At 36.9% G+C, this 14499-nt stretch overlaps 1 pseudogene; it reads right to left on the bottom strand.

The window, feature by feature from the left end:
- The window catches only part of LOC121396008, a 121729-nt pseudogene that overhangs the window by 14563 nt on the left and 92667 nt on the right, over positions 1–14499 (bottom strand).

The raw sequence follows: 14499 nt of genomic DNA, 5'->3' as shown, positions 1-14499 counted from the left end.
GACTTCAACCATTTGCCAGCTAAAACCTGCTGAATTGCTGTTTTAGCCTAAGGGGCTTTGATTCGAATTTGATCCACTGCGCTATTACTTTGATTCGTATGATTTGAATTCGTACGAATTTCCCGCAAAAAAAACCTTTTTATTTTAATAAATTTTAATTTGAATTTCAATTTTTTTTAATTCGACCCTTGATAAATCTGCCCCTTAGACTCCAGACTTGAAAAAGAAGGAAAGATTAGCAACAAAAAGTACACTAGAAATTCTACATCAGGAGCCATATTTATTATGCAGTGTAACACTAAATTCACTAAAAAAAAGTTGTAAAAAGCTGTGTAAAATATTGCTTGGTGTGTGTTATTTTACACCATGCAAATGCCAGATGTGCTGTCGTTATTTTACATTGCTTCTGGAGGAAGTCACTCTAAGAAAAACGGGTAAACATTTATTGTTTTTACACAGTGAAGCCTGGCGATGTGTATTGTTTTGTCCCGCCATTTTTTTACACAGCATAATAAATATTCCCCCTAATGTATTGGGGTTCTGTGCCAGTCCAAAGCAACCACAGCCCTTTAGCATGGAAGATCTCTGCTTCTGAAAAATTCTCCCCATTTTTGCTGATTCTGCAAGCCCTGGGACAGCAGCCCCGGTGAGCCCCAGACCCCCCAGTCCAATGCTGGTTATAGGGCTACTGAACCACAGCCACAGGTCTCTGCACTCTGAATCAAAGCTTAGAGGCCTTACGATGTCCCACACAGTGAGCAAATTACACAAAATGGCAGATTGCCCAAATGAGCTCTGCATTTTGGCTCAGTCTCTACTTCTTAACCTTTCACCTAGGATTTTTACAAATATAAATGTAGGTGGTTTGCTGAAACAGCAGTCAAAACAAAAGGGTCACTGTTTCAGCCATCTACAGTATGTCAGAACACCTGCTTTGCATAGCTGCAAGTGCTATGTCATATCTATAGTGACATCATTTCCATAAAACTGCCTTCTGCTTGGCTGCACATTTGTGTCTGAAATAGTTTCTGTCATATTTTTGCTGAATTGTTTCACTTGTCTCTACCATCATCCCCTGAAACATTATTCCATGAATCCGCTCTTGCACAACTTTAATAGAACCCATCCTTTTTACAGAATCACAATAGCTTTGTGCAAGGTAAATGAGATCAATAATCCCTGGAGTAGACTCAGACATTAAAGTAGAGGGAAGTAAATTTATGACAAGCGACAGGTGCGGCACAGAGTGCATAGCCCTGTACTCTAGATCTTTATCTGTTTGCATCAGTAAGGGAATTGATGTATGCAGTAAAACGAGCATCATTTTCCTGCTACATTGTAATCAAAGTAGTATAAATTATTAAATGGTATTAATAAAGACATTCATTCTGCTGTCTATTACACATTGTCATTTTTTCCATGCAATTAATATTTAATAGAAATTTTAAATAACAGAAAGAATATGATTTCATCAGTGATTCATCAGGAAATGATTAATTGTTTAAAATATAAATACAGATATTAGGGCTCATGCCTTAAAGTGGTACAAAGTGCAAATCTTACTACAGAACTGCAGAGCAATATTGCAACCGGGTCCCTATACTACATATTAGCCACCATCTATTAGCCCAACATTTGCCTGAGCCTCTGAGTGGTGGGCACTTCCAAATAAGTAGAATGGGGCCTTAATTTAAAAAAATTACTAATTGGGTTTGTTTAATATTTAAATGATTTTAGCAGACTTAAGGTATGCAAATCTAAATTATAGAAAACCCCTTATTTGGGAAAATTCCAGGTCTCAAGCATTCTGAATAACAGTTCCCATACTTGTACTCTAAAATCAGTTTGGCTCTACATTTATACAGACCCAGAGCCTTTAAAATAGTATCAATACATGCTCACATTTATGTTTAAACTAATGCCCTACTAAATATGGTTTTAAAGAAAATGTGTGTGGCTTCTGGCACATAATTGATGTGCGCCGTAGTATACTTTTCTGCTGCCTTCTGAACTGACTGCTGACTTTCCTGAAGTAATGCAGCTTTGTTTCTTTATAGGTCTGGTAAAAGTTTGGCTTTGGCTACATTGTTTTAATATTCAGAACTACCCGACCATATAACAGAAATGGACAAGGATACTACTTTCAGTAGAAGCTGTTTGCAATATTTAAAAACATTTTGGTTAATTAGACAAAATTATATTTCAACGTTTACATACCCTGTATACTAATAGATAGTTTCCTCTGCATTTTCTCTACTTGCTCATAAATCCTGAAAGTGAAATACTGTAAAACAGCCCAATTTACAGTCCACCCCCACCTGCCCAACCAAAATACAAAGTGGAAAGGGGAATACATCAGCATCAACATTGGTAAGTGACACAAAACAATGCCCCAGAAGTGAATAAATAATAATATTTTTTCAGTAAATTCTCATTAAAAACCACAATGCAGGTTTAAAAGCCTTATTATTCTCCAAGAGAAGTGCAGTTATGGGTTTTTGTAATAGACAAGAAATAACCCAGTATGTGTTTCCACTGCAATAAAAATAAGAGCAAGAGAGAGAGAGAACAAATATAAAAGCTCTGGTTAATGGAGCTACCTTTGGAGTATCTTACATTGTTGTTAACCCTTCTAGTACTTTACGGGTTAATGAGCTAAACTGTTAATATGTGTAATGCATGTAAGTCACCAATGAAGAATTATCATGCTTAGTTGAAATAATCATTCCAATTGGCCTCTGAAGCACTTACCAAAGGTTTTTATTGATGGGAATAAATCCTTCGTCCCTTGTGCACTTGGTTAAGATGGCCGAGATAATCCCCTGTGGCAATACAAAAAGACATGACCAGGGGGTCAATACACAGAAGAAAGGATGAATATACTGCTGTCAGCATGACTGACCAAAGGGACAGATTTCCATACTGTGATCATAAGTGTTTTCATTGATTAGGCCTTGCATTAATTCATTGTTTAACCTATTTCCTTCCACAGGGCTATGAACCAGATTGTTAGCATGTCTGTACCTAACCATTATCAGGTAGTCTAAGGTTCTCATTCTAAACAGATACTAATAACACACCAAAGCATCATGAATTGGCAGTCAGGCAGGTATCATAAGGATATTAAAAATCTGGTTATGTTGTGTTGTTATAGTGATATAAAGTGAAAACTCAGTTTTACATACCCTCATTTTACACCATTTTTGAAGTCTCACCAATATATAATCCATAATACATTTCCTTGATTTAAATTTTTTTTTCTGGTCCTCTGAAAAATGTAAAATGGGGGTTCTACTGTAAGTACATCATATAAAACGACAGCCAACAGTTGTGCTTATCATTCAGGAACCATAGTGATGACAAAGAGCAGCAACCATAGAAGCCACTGACCCAGGGTTCTGCCAGCGAGCACCATGGAGTGATTGTCCTCTCTGCTTCTTTGTTCTTTAAAATTCTTGTGGCAGATGCGTAATATTTGGCTTTTTTGTTAAAGTTCGGCTTTTTACTCTGCTGCGCATGCACACAAGAAGAAAGAAGAAGCTGGAAGATGATTGCTCCATGGTGCTCGGTGGAAAAACCACAGGCAGGTGCAGTTCTCTGCTGTTCGGAGCAATGGTCCAGGGTGTCTGGAAAGTAAATACAACCACTTGGGGTGCCTAACTTGTGCACCACCAAGTATAAAAAGACTTTACTTCTCCTTTAAGGCCATAACCCTTTATGCCTCAGTAACAAACCTTATGCTAAATCACTTTTAATCCAACCATATGTTGCCGATTTTTCAGTAGGTCCTGCAAGTCAAGAATGTATTATCAAACTAGGGCAACTAGAAGGTTTATGCTTAGGGTTTAATGTTTTTTTATTAATGCCATAGGAACCATGTTGTATTTACCTTAACAGTACCTTTCAGTATTATGTAGTGTATTAATCTTTATTTTTTGTTTTTTCTGTGTTTTTAATATTTACATAGTTGTTGGGGCTTAATAAACCCAGTTTGGAAGACAGACTGAAAGAACAGTAGTTGAATGACTGAAAAGAAATCTAAAATCTAGAAATTTGCAAATAAGAATAACAATACATATGGAGCCTTACAGGGCAGGATTTCTATTTCCAACCCCTGTCTTCCATCCCCTCTTGAGTGTGCACATTTCATCTGCCACATTGGGACTTCGCACGCAGGAGATTTAAACCACTGTCAAAGTAGAGGAATGCGGCCCCTAAAATTGTGCTGCCTTGGACCCAGGCATTTATGGACAAATCTGACCCTACTTATAATGCATCTGTTTTTGGGATCAGTGACCCCAGAACCAGAAAGTATTTTCAGTTGCAGGCTGGGAAAGGTACAATAAACAATAATGAAATAATAAAAACATTAAGAGACAGTTGGAGGGATTTGAAATAGATCCCTTTATGTAAATCATTATACTTTACATCCCTTTTGTAAAATAATTTCAAGTCTGAGAATCTATTCTTCAAGAGAATAACAGAGTTGCAGTTACAGCTTCACTTTAGGGCATCTATGCCCATAGATGGCTTGTTAAAAGTGCAGTAGAAGAGGGTGAACATTCTATGCCTACTTTCACCTAGCCAATCTGATGGCATCTACACCTTGTTCTAGCAGTAGTTACAGAGATGGTGTTTGCTTATGTGGATACAGGCAGGTGGATCAATGAAAGCAAAAATCGGATTACTGACCAGGTGAAAATCTGGCCCTTATGCCAAATTGTTTATGTACAATTTGTTGCTGTACCAGTATGGTCTGAGTAGTAAATTTATTCAATATAACGTTATTTAGATTGTAATTCCCTTTTCTTATGAATGGACATGAATTAGAAATACCACTTAGATACTTGAGTTAAAGGAGAAGGAAAATCTTTTTTTATACTTGGAAGTACAAAAATTTAAGCTCCCCAAGTGATTGTATTCACTTACCTGATACCCTGGGCCAGTGCTCCTATCAGCAGAAAACTTCACCGGCCCGGGTTCTGCCAGCGAGCACCGCAGAGCAATCCTCTTCCTGCTTCTTCTGACTTTCCTTCTCCTTTAATTATTATTGTTTTCACTTCATGCAGTATTTTTAAATACTGTATATTACAAGTGTTTTAACACACAGATAAAGAGGCAGACTCTTTAAAAATTACAATAGTGATGACCCATCTGGAAACTTTTATCACAATGTAAAAAGCAAATCTGATACAAAGTTCCTGAGATGTCATTCTGGAATACAATACTTGTGATGCACTGAACATCTGGCCTTTTAATTTAAAGAATTACATTTGTGGTATGTTATGTTTCGCTAGCAACAGCTGCTAAAGATGCAAATCTATCAAACATGGTAATAAAGAAAGGAAATATTTTGAGGGTGAGTGTCATTGAATGACGTTTGGCAAATGTTCTTAAGCTATACAGTACATATACCAGATTGGCTACAGTTCGAAATCCACAAGACAAGGTCTGTTACTTGCTGTCACTGTGGAGTGTAAAAATATTAGATGATCAAAGCTCTAAAACATATCTTTGACAATTAACCTTAAATATCCAGCATTTTTGTTATTGATGATGCCGACTGATTAGTACATGAGTGGCTTTATAAATGATGAAGAGAAAAAAAGAAGTTGTAAGGCCAAAGTCTATCATTTTCTATTTGGATAAATTATACATCAAATAAAGGTGTTAAGCCAGCAGAGTTTTGTTTTCTATTTTGAACAATGTACTGTATATTATGGTACATTGTTACCACAAAAGAGCAAAAACTGCTAAAAGCTGAGCATTTGATTCTAATAAAGACTGTACTTACACAGATATCAATGATAACAACATCTGATATATATTAAATGAACAATTTGTTTTTTTTTGTTAGAGGTTTTCCAGGCTTCATTAAATCAACTAGTCTACGTGCCAATTGTATAAAAGGGTGCCTATGTTCCATCAGTTAAAGGGACTAATATGAATAATGTTGCTTACCTAAAGAAATCTATATTTAATTTAGACACATGTCCCCTTTTTTACTTCTGGGGTCTCCAAACTTCATTTTTAGATAATTCTGGTTGCCTAACTTCAAGCCATGGCCTTTTGATGGGAAGTGGTCCCCAGATTTGTATCTTTATTATTCGGCAGCACAGTTATGTAATTTGTGTGCCTGGATAGAAAAATATCAGACTTTATTTAAACTCTGGACCACCCTTCTGCAAACCACTCCTACTTCCATTTGCTAATAATATAAAAACCCCAAAGAATATTCTTAATAAAATGTAATATTTAAGTTTCCCTTCAGCAAATGGGACAAAGCCCTGTACCCTTTTGACAACACTCACTTCCATGGGGTTACCACAATTGGCACCCTGCACAGCTACATGCATAAACTGAGGGCACAGTGATCCTCTTTGCAGATCACAGGTCTATACAAATACAACAATAAAACAGTTCCAGCTACGGAACTTTATTCAGTGACAATGTCACACAGAAAATACAATAAACATAAAAACATTTCATATCATCGGTGCTTTAGAACCTATAGCAGACTTTATTACCTTTATTAACTTTAGTATTGTATGCATTTGTTTGAAATCCCATAGCCAGTCTTTTCCTTTCAGCTGTGCTTGTGGAAATGTTAGAATTATGCTAAAATTATTAAATTATATAACTTTTTTTTACTTTACTGTTTTCAAAAAGGAAGCTGGGTTTAAATCAATTCTTATTATTAAATCTTTAAAGGGGAACTAAAGTCTAAAATCAAAACAGCACAAGTCAAATAATATCTACCATAGAAGCCTATACAGCAAGACTGATTAATAATCAGAATATGCAGACTGCAATGGATCTTCAGATATGAATCTTTACACAGTTGCCGGCTGCTTTATAGGTAAACAACCGATTTTGCTCGAGGTAAAGGGGAGGGCTCCCCCCTGCCATTTGAAAGTATGATTGTTTCCCTGCAGAACAGTTAGGTACCATCTGAAGTTTCCTATCTGCAGCAGTCAGAGCAAGTAAAACGAAGGGAGAAATTCACTGCATACAGTCAGTTTTATTATAAAAATGGTACACATTTTTTAACTAACTATATTGGACATAGATTTCTTTTTAATTAAAGAGAGTAAAAATGGGATTTGATTTTTTTGCCTTTACATCCCCTTTAATGTTCCGGTGTAAAATGCAGCATTTAAAAAGGACAAACTCCTCTCTCGTTCCTACCACAAAAAGATCATTCATTGTTTACTATTCAAAAACATGCCCTTGTACAGCTAATATTAAATAATAATGTAACTGAAAAGAGTAGAAATATAGAGACAGATTGAAACAGACCAGAACATTCAAGGTTGGCACAACTTTAATTTAAACAAAAATATATCATCCTAAACTACCAAAAAATCATGTCTCCTGGCCTCCAGTGCCTGGAGGTATGGTACAGGTAAAGCCCTTGGCTCTATGGGTATTTTAAACTCTTTCCATAATAAAGACTCTCTTTTCATTTGATTTATTTTTTTGGTAAAGTGGGATAATATATTCTGTTTATGGTATGGTATACATGGTCCCATTACACTCAGCCCCATTCAATATGTCTAAATAGCTTTACTTGTGTTCTAGCTGTCACCACACTCCTCCAGTTATAACATTTTATGGGGCAAATTTATTAAAGGGCAAAGTGGATAATGCTAGCGCAAATTCGCCAGCGAGACGTCATTTCGTTATTTCGATGATTTACTAACGGGTCCTGAAGCAAATTCGCTAGCCGAGTGGACCTACTCTAGCGCTACTTCACACCCTTATGCCAGACGAAGTTGCGCAATGGCGAAGGGACGTAACTACGCTAATTCATTAACTTGCACATTTTACTGAACGTTACCTCTTGCGCCAGACTTGCCTTCACCACCTCAGACCAGGCGAAGTGCAATAGAGTAGATAGATAGGACTTGCTTCAAATAAACATATCCTAAAATATGGCACCTAAACTATACAGTGGGCACATGTATAGGGCAAAATAACAACTCTATTTTATTTTATAAAGCTTTCCCAGGCTTGTGTAGTGTAATGTATTTGCTGCTACATATACGTCCATTGTACTTTGACTTGGCACCGTATGCAAATTAGGCATCGTTAGCGTAACTTTGCTTTGCTTGACGAATTAACGCTATTGCAACTTCACTACCTTTCGTCTCCCTGAGCGTAACTTTGGATTTTAGGGAATTAGTGGCGCCCTGGCGAAGTGCGGCAAATCCAATGCTGGTGCAACTCCGGAGGTAGGTATATTTGCCCCTATGTATCTTCTGCTTTCTGTAATCTCTACAAATAAATGTGATGTTTGCTAGTCCAAAAAATAAAGTTGCTACTTGAAAAGGCAAGCCTTTTCCAGTACTGTTTGGGACCTGTTATCCAGAATGCTTGGGACCTGAGGTCTTCTGGATAATGGATCTTTCCATAATTTGGATCTTCATACCTTAAGCTTGTCTTCTAGGAAATATTGAAAACATTATTGAAAGCCAATAGTATTGTTTTGCTTCCAATAAGGATTAATTATATTTTAGTTTGGATCAAGTACAAGGTATATTTTTATTCTAAAAGAGAAAAAGGACATCATTTTTAAAAATTTGGATTATTTGGGGTCCTTGGGAGACATTTCTGTAACAGATCCCATACCTGTATTACATTTAACTGAACAAAAAAATTGCCTTCTGTGTAGCTAGTGAATAATAGTACAGGTGTAGGACCTATTATCCAAAACCTTGAATTGTGGGAAGGCCATCTCCCATATACAATATTAAATAATTTCCTTTAATAATTTCCTTTTTCTCTGTAATAATAAAACAGTACCTTGTACTTGATCCCAAAAAGAAATATTGGAGGTAAAATAATCCTATTGGGTTTATTTAATACCTAGATTGTCTTTCAGTAGGTATCCAGAAAACCCCAGCTCCCAAGCATTGTTGATAACAGGTCCAAAATGAATTACATAATGATAATTGCAACTCTCTGCGTGGTAAAAAAATTATTTTTAAATACCAACAATTTATTCATCTGAAGTAACAACAAAATCTTTAAAAAATTGATTGAAAAAAAGGTTTCATTATTTTATACTGTACTCACTTTAAGATCCATAAATAAAAAGTCTTATTAGAAAATGCTTTTATCTGTATGACTGCATATTATAAGGCCTTTTATCTCTAATTACACTATGAGAGTCTTGATTATCTTAATATGAAAATATGCTAACAAAGTAATTGGTAAAGAAGGGAATTTCAAAACATGTAATTAGTTTCCAAGGAAAACACAATTGCCGGAAGCCTCATTGCCTGAGGTTACTTAAGTTAGGTAATAATTAAAGGAAATACTTTGAAGTTTAAAGGCCGTTCCATGTTTCCTTTCCTTAACACAGTGGGGCTCATTTATTAAAGCAGCGCAGCGCATAAGTGGACGCAAAAGGTTGTCTGCGCCATCACAAGCGTGATCGCTAATATATTTGCGTGATATTGCGCATAACACAGAGCTTTTGCGATGGTTTTGTTTATGCGCATTGCGCAAAAGATTGGGCATTTATGTCGCAAACGATGCCGTGGTTGTTAGGGGCGTGGCTGTGGGCGTGGCTACAATGCGCTTGCACTGCGGCCGTCGCAGATTTGCGTCTGTATATGTGCAAAACTGCACCCGGGCAACAGCACCACAATTTTTACGCCTGCCTCTTCGTGGCGTAATAGTAACGCTCTTCAAAATGCGCATTCCTGCCCAGCTGCGCTAGTATATTCAAGATGAACAACCCTTGTAAAGTGCATATTAACCACGCCTTCCACCCAACATGTTTATATTGACCAAGGTTCCTTTAAGGGTATCAGGTAGGCTAAACACCTTTGCAACCAAACAAATATTAGCACAGAAACAAATGCAGATGCGTCTAAGTGAACGCAATATGCGCAATATGTGACGCAACTAATTAAAGCAGCGCATTCATACATGAGCACAACTAATCCTTACCTTTGCGGTATCTTCCTGTGCGCACAATTTATTATAAGCACTGCGACAGCTGATACGCAGTTTCACACGTCGCACCTGTCTTGTGTCTACATTAGCGCACAAATCGCACTGTTAAGATATCGTGCGCTACATTATTAAATACTCGCATGCGCTGGGCAAATGTCTGGCCACTGCGCTCTTTTTAGCGCTGCGCTGCGTTAATAAATGAGCCCCATTGTCTCACCTGTTGAGCTTTGTTGATAAACCAGTCAACTGGTTATGTTTATGTTGCTGCAGACAGAGTAGCTTCCTATGCTTATGGATTTTGAACTATTTGGGTGGCAGCTGGTATGCAAATGTACATTTAGGCCTCTTATAGGTCTAAATGTCTGTGCATTCCACTGCAGGACAAGCATGATTTAACACTGCTGAAAGCTCCTGGATTGCTGCTTGTTGAGTCTCATCTACATTAGGAGGCACAGTGAGGTGCAGTGGCAATGGCTGGGTAAAGAGGCACAATAGAAAATAATGGGCTCTGTTAACTAATGTGTCCCCATGTGTTAGATGCAATAAAAAGCTACTGTACAGGAAGGCATGTAAAAAACCCTTAAATAAATTAAAGAACATTAAATATTTTTAAAGGGGTGAATCTGACAAAATACTCACTTTTACATTGATTGCATAAGAAAGAGGATTTGATGGATAAATGGAATAATTTACAAAAAAAGTATATTAAAAAAATCCAGGTAGGGATCCAGATTTTTAAAACAAAATCTTAGAAGTGAAGAGGTCATATCTAACATTTAGGGGCCAACAGCTCTTTTAGATTTGGAAACCTTTAGCCAAAAGAAAACAAAAATGCAATTTCTCATAATTAATGTGAACGATTCGAAGGATTTTAATCCATCGATCAAACAAAATTCCTTCGATCAAAAAAAAGCTTAGAAAGCCTATGGGGACCTTTCCCATAGGCTAACATTGAGGTTCGGTAGGTTTTATTTGGCGAAGTAGGTGGTCAAAGTTTTTTTTAAAGAGACAGTACTTCGACTATCGAATGGTCGAATAGTCGAACGATTGTTTGGGAACCTTCAAAGGTGTCCGATCAATGAAACAACCGATATCCAAGGCTTTTTACCGATATGCGGCACCTTGTCTCCTACCACACATGCAACGATTATCGTATAAAAAATCTTTTGTACGATAATATCGGTGCATCTACGGCCAACTTTAGAAAGAGGACTAGCCTTGTTTTTCTTGGCCTTATTCTCCACAACATTTCTAGTAATGCACCATTAATAACTGTATTTATTCATGATCATACTGTACCATATATGATTTATTATGTGGTGTAAAAAACTGCGGAATAATTTGAAACACATTTGCCAGGCATCGCCGTGTAAAAAATAGCATAACATTTTTTAAGCATTTTTTCTTTGAGCAATTTCCACTTCCACTCATGAAGGTCTGAAACAGTGTAAAATAAAAGTCGAAAAACCTGGTGTATTCATGGCGGAAAATAAAACACACCTTGATAAATTCGCCATTTATTTTAGACAGCTTTTTACAATAATTTGTTTTGGTGAATTTCGTTTTTCACAGCATAATAAATAAGCCCCTTAATATGAAACAAATGCTTTGATGCTTACATTTTTTGATGGTTGTGGTTTTAAAGGGGAAAACACAATTTTTTGTGCAGGGAAAAATGTTTTTTTTTTTAAGATTTATTGTACCTTGAGGCTGCTAAAAGTCCCAATACGAACAATCTCAAACCTGTTGAGGTCATTGGCAGATGTCTCTTTTACAACTGGTAGATATTATGATCTGTACTGGGTTTCATGCGATAATCTGAATAATTAGTGGTTTCGGAAGATAAATCGGAAAAATTTGTACAAATTGATTTTTTTTTACAATTTTATTGAGTCTTTTCCTACACTGACTTTTGAGTTTTAGTAATGAACTCCTAAAAGTAAAGGAGTAGTGTTGAACTGAGGTACCTGGGACCAACTGGAGAAGCTGATGTCAGGGGCACACCGTATATTCACCTGAATTAAGAGAGCAGGAGCAGAGTCTGAAAACCAGTGAGCACTCTACACAAAAGAAGTCTGTGGCTGACCTCCATACAGCTATGGGCACAAAGGCTAAATGCTTCAGCTGCTCTTAGGCTTAGTATTTCCGTATAGTCAGCATTAACTAAATGGTCCCTCAATTATCTGGATGTCTCCTCACTTGGTCTGTATGAGTTGTCTGCACAGTTATGCCTATTGTTATACTGTATTAAACCTCCATATAATAAATAAAATAATTGATACAATCTAACATCTAGATTCTTTTCATGGGTCTCCAAGCCGCAGGGGTGACTAGTAACATTATCCATTGTCTCATTGTGTTTTGACATAATGATATGCTACATTAAAAAGACACAAATCGTGTGAGTATCCACTGCCTAGGTGGAATGGGTAACTACTTTTGTCACAGTATGGGATTGGTTATCCAGAAACCTGTTATCTCCAAAGTTCTGAATTACGGGAAGACCATATCCTACAGACTCAATTTAAAGTAATTAATCAAAATTTTTAAAAATTATTTAATTTTTCTCTGTAATAATAAAACAGTACCTTGTACATAATCTCATCTAATATTTAATCAATCCTTATTAGATGAAAAACAATTCTTTTGGTTTTAATTGATATTAAAATATTTTTTTGCAAACTTAAGGTGGATAACAGGTCCCATACCAGTATATTGCAATGTGACAATTTTACAGGAAACACATGGGATAAGGAAAAGAGGGGAAAATATCCAGTAATTGTAAAAACTTGTAAGTGGTAAGGTACACTTACCAATTTCAACAGGGGATCCAGGTGCTCAAGCCCCAGACCTTCAGCTCGGGGAGGCAACATAAGACATTAAAATTGCAGTAGGTAAGCTGGCACAAAAAATCATCTCAGAGGGTTGCCTTACCGGTTTCGTGCCTTCCAGGCTTAGCCTATGGGTTGACTAAGTGCCCAGAAGGCACGAAACTCGTAAGGCCACACTCTGAGATGATTCTTTTTGTACAATAAAACTTTTTTTATTTGCATCTACTTTTGGAGTGAAGTCCAGTTTTTGTGCCAGCCTACCACTGCAATTCAAATGTCTTATATTGCAATGTGATACTAGATTTATAGATTGGTGTGATGGTGGAAAGATTGGATACACTGTATTATTATAATAAGAAAGAGAAGAAAGAGCTGACCCATCCAGCTGCACCCTCCCATTCGTTAGTTCCGAAACTCAAGTGAAGTAAATAATAAAACTTAACCTTTAATAAAAAGGCCTGATAGGGACTTAGAATTGGTGACTGGGGTAATTGGATCGGGAGGGGACCTCTGAGGGTGAAGGGGTTGGATAATGGAACGATCCGTGGGTCTGATACTCTCTGGATACTTGTACCTAGGGTACAAATGAGTTCTGAATGAACTTAAACGACTTAAGGTCTTTGTTACCTTAAGCTCTCACTCGCTTAACCGTACACTACAAGGGAGGGATCCTGAAGTGGGTGAAAGGGTTGGCTTGATGTGGGGCTTCATATGGTGTACCTGATAGACGTGCAGATTGATCAATGTGCTAAATAACTACTATTATTTGATCATTTCTGATCAACCGTCACTTTTTAGTGATTTAAGTGCAATTAGCACATTACCCCTTGAACCCATTGTTACCTAGTCAATCAGCCTCGTATACCTAACCTCAATTTTAAGGTTGCTATCTAGATCTTGCTTTTAATGATTTATTAAAGGTTAAGTTTTATTATTTACTTCACTTGAGTTTCGGAACTAACGGATTGGAGGGTGCAGCTGGATAGGTCAGCTCTTTCTTTTCTTCTCTTTCTTATTATAATTACCATTTGACCCTGCACACCATCCTCTGTGTTTGATGGACGGTGCTCCACAACCACTAACTCTTTAATACTGTATTTTATAATTTCAGTATTCTTTTTATAGCTTTAAGATGCTGTACTGTGTTAGCCAACATGGGGCATATATAGCACATATAAAGAATGAAACTTAAAATTTGAAGTATTTTCTACCAAAATGAAAATTTGCCACATTGTCAATTTACTATAAGGAGAGTATGACAAGTTTTGGAAAATTAACTTCTCCAAAATCTCTTGGGTTGTAATTTCCTGGCCTTTAAATGCTTTGTAGTTTTTAGGAGCCAAGGTATTCAGATGAAACCACGCATGAAATTAGGAACTCACTTGTGATTTTAGTGCCTGAAAGCTTGAGCCCACAGGCTTGAGCATTAGTAAATCGCCCCCATAGTGTACATTTATGGAAATGGTTGGATATACTGTATTGCTAGTTTGCTTGTTACTTCAATTGTTTCTTCATTTTCTTTATCAAACCAGAAGTTTAGAACAGGAGCTCTGGTGACAAGTGTTGCAATGAGTTATGGGTCAGCATGATACCCTGAGCTGAGCTCCTAGTGAGTATCTAATGAACCTCCCCATGACACAAAATCAAAGATAATTTCATTTTGGATGGGGCAGCTGTGACTTTTGCTGTAAATATGATCCTA

The sequence above is a fragment of the Xenopus laevis genome, chromosome 7S (genome assembly GCF_017654675.1).
Source record: "Xenopus laevis strain J_2021 chromosome 7S, Xenopus_laevis_v10.1, whole genome shotgun sequence".
Taxonomy (NCBI): Eukaryota; Metazoa; Chordata; class Amphibia; order Anura; family Pipidae; genus Xenopus; species Xenopus laevis.
The sequence above is the reverse complement of the archived record's forward strand: the minus strand, read 5'-3'. Positions and strand labels throughout refer to the sequence as shown.